This window comes from Xenopus tropicalis, chromosome 8, assembly GCF_000004195.4.
Source record: "Xenopus tropicalis strain Nigerian chromosome 8, UCB_Xtro_10.0, whole genome shotgun sequence".
NCBI classification, from domain to species: domain Eukaryota; kingdom Metazoa; phylum Chordata; class Amphibia; order Anura; family Pipidae; genus Xenopus; species Xenopus tropicalis.
In genome coordinates this window covers 21,329,086-21,335,650 of record NC_030684.2, presented here as the reverse complement: position 1 = coordinate 21,335,650, position 6,565 = coordinate 21,329,086, and the positions used below count along the sequence as shown (strand labels likewise).

Below are 6,565 nucleotides of genomic sequence, written 5' to 3'. Positions count from 1 at the left end.
CTCAACCCATCCAAGTAAAACCAGCACACCTAACCCACACCTACCAATCTATACACTCACATACATAAACTATAAATACAACCACTAGTACTAACTGTAGATATTAGTATCACAATAGCCTTGGATATTCTGATTGATCAAGAACTCATCCAGGCCCCTCTTAAAGGCATTAACAGAATCTGCCATTACCACATCACTAGGAAGGGCATTCCACAACCTCACTGCCCTCACCGTGAAAAACCACCTACGCTGCTTCAAATGGAAGCTCCTTTCCTCTAATCTAAAGGGGTGACCTCTGGTGCGTTGATTGTTTTTATGGGAAAAAAGAACATCCCCCATCTGCCTATAATCCCCTCTAATGTACTTGTACAGAGTAATCATGTCCCCTCGCAAGCGCCTCTTTTCCAGAGAAAACAACCCCAACCTCGACAGTCTCACCTCATAGTTTAAATCTTCCATCCCCTTAACCAGTTTAGTTGCACGTCTCTGCACTCTCTCCAGCTCATTAATATCCTTCTTAAGGACTGGAGCCCAAAACTGCACTGCATACTCAAGGTGAGGCCTTACCAGGGACCTATAAAGGGGCAAAATTATGTTCTCATCCCTTGAGTCAATGCCCTTTTTTATACAAGACAGCACTTTATTTGCTTTAGTAGCCACAGAATGACACTGCCTGGCATTAGACAACTTGTTATCAACAAAAACCCCTAGATCCTTCTCCATTAAGGATACCCCCAACACACTACCATTCAGTAGATAGTTTGCGTTTATATTATTTCTACCAAAGTGCATAACTTTGCACTTATCAACATTGAACCTCATTTTCCAGTATGGAACTTATAGTTTTGCACAATTTAGTGTCATCAGCAAAAATAGAAACAGTACTGTCTATGCCCACCTCCAGGTCATTAATAAACAAGTTAAAAAGCAAAGGCCCAAGGACTGACCCCTGCGGTACTCCACTAACCACACTGGCCCAATTAGAAAATGTTCCATTTACCACCACTCTTTGTACTCTATCCTTCAGCCAGTTCTCTATCCAATTACAAATATTATGTTCTAGGCCAATATTCCTTAATTTGATCATTAACCTTCTGTGAGGTACTGTATCAAACGCTTTAGCAAAGTCCAAGTAGATGACATCAACTGCCATTCCAGCATCAAGGTTCCTGCTCACCTCCTAATAAAAGGTGACTAACTTAGTCTGGCAAGATCTGTTACGCATAAAACCATGCTGGCACAAACTAATAGTATTGTGAACTGCAATGTATTCAAGTACCCTATCCCTTATTACCCCTTCCAAAAGTTTTCCTACTACTGATGTCAGACTAACAGGCCTATAGTTTTCAGGCTGAGAACGGGATCCCTTTTTAAATAACGGCACCACATTAGCAATCCGCCAGTCTCTTGGCACCATGCCAGACCTCAATGAATCCTGAAAAATTAAGTGAAGAGGTTTGGCAATCACAGCGCTCAGCTCATTTAATACCCTGGGATGAATCCCATCCGGCCCTGGACCTTTGTTTACCTTTACATGTTCAAGTCTCTTTTGAATTTCCTCCCGAGTGACCCACGCGCCAGTAGCTAAATTACTAGAACTGGGCATATTACAAGGGAAGCCTTCATTATCTGGCTCCTCAGATGTATAGACAGATGAAAAATAAGAGTTCAAAATTTCAGCTTTTTCCCCGTTCTCATCAACCAACTTACCCCCCCATGATAATAAAGTTCCCAGCCTTTCTTGCTTCATTTTTTTACTATTCACATAATTAAAAAATAATTTAGGATTCTTTTTACTCCTAGCAGCAATATCCCTTTCCATTTCTATTTTAGCTTGCTTGATAGCTTTTTTGCATGCTTTATTTGCTTCCTTGTACCTGATGAAAGTTTCCGCTGTCCCAGCTAACTTGAATGCTTTAAAAGCACGTTTTTTCTTACCAACCTCGACAATAACACTTTTATTCAGCCATAAAGGTTTTACTTTGCGATGCCTCTCCTTGCTTACAAGGGGGATATACTGTTGTGTATACCTACAAAGCAATGTTTTAAAGATGTTCCATTTTCCTTCTGTGTCTAACCCCATGAAAAGCCTTTCCCAGTTGACACATTGCAGAGATGCCCTTATACTGGCAAAGTCTGCACGTCTAAAATTGAGCGTTTTAGTTACTCCCTTATAGAGCTGTCTCTGCAGCATTATCTCAAAGGAGACCATGTTGTGATCACTGTTCCCCAAATGCTCACCCACACAAATGAACTCCCCAATATCCATTCATCCCTCATTCTCACTGGGTTTATAGTTATGTGTAACTGTCACTGTGTCTGTCCCTTTCCCTTCTCTGCACTGCTGGTTCTGACTCCTGATACAACTCCCCAATATCCATTCATTCCTCATTCTCACTGGGTTTATAGTTATGTGTAACTGTCACTGTGTCTGTCCCTTTCCCTTCCCTGCACTGCTGGTTCTGACTCCTGATACAACTCCCCAATATCCATTCATTCCCCATTCTCACTGGGTTTATAGTTATGTGTAACTGTCACTGTGTCTGTCCCTTTCCCTTCCCTGCACTGCTGGTTCTGACTCCTGATACAACTCCCCAATATCCATTCATTCCCCATTCTCACTGGGTTTATAGTTATGTGTAACTGTCACTGTGTCTGTCCCTTTCCCTTCCCTGTACTGCTGGTTCTGACTCCTGATACAACTCCCCAATATCCATTCATTCCCCATTCTCACTGGGTTTATAGTTATGTGTAACTGTCACTGTGTCTGTCCCTTTCCCTTCCCTGCACTGCTGGTTCTGACTCCTGATACAACTCCCCAATATCCATTCATTCCCCATTCTCACTGGGTTTATAGTTATGTGTAACTGTCACTGTGTCTGTCCCTTTTCCTTCTCTGCACTGCTGGTTCTGACTCCTGATATAACTCCCCTGCACATCAGTATATGCTCAGACCACTATGGTTCTGCCTTTGTACTGCTGGTACATTAATATTGGCCCTGTCTTTGTGCTTATAATTTATGTGTGTATAATTTACAGCCACATATATAAAATATAACAATAAACACTCATGGCACAATCTATATTCATTTTTATTACTTACAGCAGGAAACATGGGCTGCTGCAGCCAACCAGGAACATTAGTGATTGGGAAAGAGCGGTGTATAATACAGTCTACAAGACAAATTGCAGCTTCTCTTGGCTTTCTATCAGATCTGATTGGTGGTGCTGCCCGTGTATGGCCACCTTAGATCAGGAGATAAATCAGTGCTGACATTCGCAGTGGATAATGAGAAAAACCAACACAAAGACAACGCAGAAGCAAAGGAATGTGCAGGAAACGACAACGATTTTCCAGGTGTGCATCTTACTGATGGGCGAGCCTGTAAGAGCACAGACTGACCTATGGTGCCTGTTGTAGCATTCTCATAAGCGATCAGTTCATGCGCCGCTGTGGCCCCTACAATGACAAAATGGGAGGGATAATAATTATTATTTAAATAATATTTAGTACAGAAAGTTGAACAAAGCCAGACTCTGGGCAAATTTGTATCAGAATAACCTATGTGCATGTGGCTTCACACAGAGATAAGGAAGGGAACAGGAATGGAAGAGCATACAGGTACGTTTTCAATCAAGAAAGGAAAACTAGAAAATGGGGGAATGATTGCTACACCATAAGATCCGCTCGTTTGGCGAGCGGATCTTCTCCCAATATCCCCACCTATGAGTGGGCGATATTGGGGGAATTTAGGGTAATTCGTTCGTTTGGCCCTGGGGTGTAAAGGTCCCCATAAGGTGCCCATACACCATAAGATCCGCTCGTTTGGCAATGTCGCCAAGTGAGCGGATCTTCTCCCAATATCCCCACCTATGGGCAGGTGATATCGGGGGAATTTAGGGTAATTCGATCGTTTGGCCCTGGGGTGTAAAGGTCCCCATACACCATAAGATCAGCTTGTTTTGCGATGTTGCCAAGCGAGTGGATCTTCTCCCAATATTCCCACCTACGGGTGGGTGATATCGGGGGAATTTAGGGTCATTCAATCGTTTGGCCCTGGGCCGATGTGGTCCCCGATCCGACAAGATTTTCTAACCTGCCCGATCGAGATCTGCCCGATTTCAAGCCAGATATCAGTCGGGCACACCAAGACATACCGGGCCTAAACAGTGAAGATTGGGAGGAAGCGACAGATAGGGCCTATGACTATCTGATCTCCACAAGAGACAGATTAATCCAGTTCAAAATTATACATAAACTCCATCTGACCCCGTTACGACTATATCGAATGGGAATCCGTGACTCGTCTCAGTGCCCCAAATGTGATGCCCCAGAGGCCAATTACTTTCACTTAATGTGGTCATGCCCACAAATAAATCACTTTTGGAACCAGGTCCTAGACCACATCCAAAACACAACATCTCTACCAAAAATAATCAACCCCAAGGTTTGCCTTCTTGGCATTGTGGATGACACTATTCCCACAATAGCACCACGCATCCTCTATAGAACACTGCTGTTTTATGCCAGGAAAACCATCCTCTCTCAATGGATGGCACACTCTCCCCCAACAATTGCTCACTGGCTCAATTTACTAAAAACCCTCCTGCCGTTGATACAACTCACCTACATAGCAAGAGGATGCCCTCAAAAGTATGACAAGGTATGGGGAACATTGGCTGAAACCATGGAATGATGTCGCAGGGTCACCCTTGGGAACCTGAACCCCCACCGGCAATCCCAACCCTTCCCTCCTGTAGGACATCATTGATTATTTAACCTAATGTATCACTTGTATCCTGGCATGAAAAGAACGCGTCTGTAGAACCAATGTCAATGTTTTATGATGTTTTATGTTGTTCTATGTTATAAATGCATAAATAAACACCTTTGAGATATCAGTCGGGCAGGCCCATCGGTAGTGCCCATACACGTGTATGGGGACCTTAAGTATTGCAATAGTAAAAAGATTTGAGTCTAAAAAAACCTTAATCAGTTCGTATCATTAGTATTAGCACATTTATAAAAATTCAACATATTTCACAACATTGTACAAAGGGAGTATACACTTTAGTATACAGATTATATTGAAAAACCAATAACCGATGCAAGAGATGAAGAGGGCCCTGCCCAGTTATTTTCCTATTTGTATACAATAGAGGGGTCAGACTTTCAGGACACACCTTGTCGTGGCACAGACGGCTCAGCTCTAACTATTCAGTGCCTGGTAGAATATGGTACTTAAATGCTTAAGCAAATCTAATGGTATAGACCTATAAGTACCTAGAGATTTTACTTAACAATATTGCTTCAATAGTCATACTGTAGCCTTTAATTCAAACCACTGCCTGGCTGCTAAAGGCACTGCCCCCAGCAGGGTAGTTACCATAGTGGGAGCCGACACTGGGCAACTGCTGAATGCAAGGCCCTCACTGGTACAGTGTCTTCTATGCCGAACTGCAAGGAAATCATTGAAGGGCAAGTTGCTGTAAAATGAAGTTTTTATATGGGGTAGGTACTCAGTACAAGTGGCTAAGCTGTATTTGTGAGATGTCCCGAGAAGGAATGGAAACCGGAATATTAACCGACGTATAGAGAGAAGGGAAACCCAAGGGGCACTTTGTACTGGAGATCTTTATCCCAATGGGTTGTACAGGGTGGGCTGTAATATAGGTATAGGACCCGTTATCCAGAATGCTTGGGACCAAGGATATTCCGTAATTTGGATCTCCATACTTTAAGGCTACTAAAAAATCAATAAAACGTTAATTAAACCCAATAGGGCTGTTCTGCCCCAATAAGGGGTAATTATATCTTAGTTGGGATCAAGTACAAGGAGCTGTTCTAACGATAAGCAGTTTAATAAGATTTTCTGCCATTGCCCCCTCTCCTTTTCCCCCAATAGTAAGGCCTTTGTTGCCTGCCCCTTGTTCTATTCCTGGTTTGTACCATATCCCGGAGCTGAACGTCTCTAGCTATGGCCCCTCAGGGGGCTTTCCCTGAGTGACCCACAGAACAGAACAACAAGCGCTAAGCATTTGGCAAATATCGGCCCTTCCCAACTTCACGCGTTAAAAAATATAGGGTGAAATAGTAAAAAAGTAAGGTATTTACCTAAAATCCCAATGAAATAAACCATCCCTATGTAGGTGCGCTCTTTAGATGCCATCTTCACGTGAATGAATAACATCAGGGAGCTGAATCCTTATGGGATGGGAGCTGAATCCTTATGGGTTGAGCTTCTCACAGATAGTAAGGAATCTACCAAACTAATTGTAGGGGTATGCTATAGACCCCCTAATGTAAGCGAAGAGGAGGAGGCCCAGCTCCTGTTGCAAATAGAAAAGGCTGCTAGTTTGGGGCAAGTGATAATAATGGGGGATTTTAATTACCCTGATATTGACTGGGGCAATAGTACTGCCAGGACAGTAAATGGGAACAAGTTTATAAACTTGCTGCATGACAACTTTATGTCACAAGTTGTTGAGGAGCCAACCAGGAACCATGCTATACTAGATCTAGTGATCTCTAATGACCCAGAACGTATAGCAAATGTGCAAGTGG

At 43.0% G+C, this 6,565-nt stretch overlaps 1 long non-coding RNA gene across 1 annotated transcript; it reads right to left on the bottom strand.

Annotated features, from left to right (window-relative positions):
• Positions 1-3,073: 3,073 nt before the first annotated feature.
• On the bottom strand, positions 3,074-6,194 carry LOC116406893. The gene is made up of 2 exons (XR_004219848.1): positions 6,116-6,194; positions 3,074-3,460 (listed from the first exon to the last, which is right to left on the bottom strand). It is a non-coding gene; the product is annotated as an uncharacterized LOC116406893 (long non-coding RNA).
• Positions 6,195-6,565: the final 371 nt, after the last annotated feature.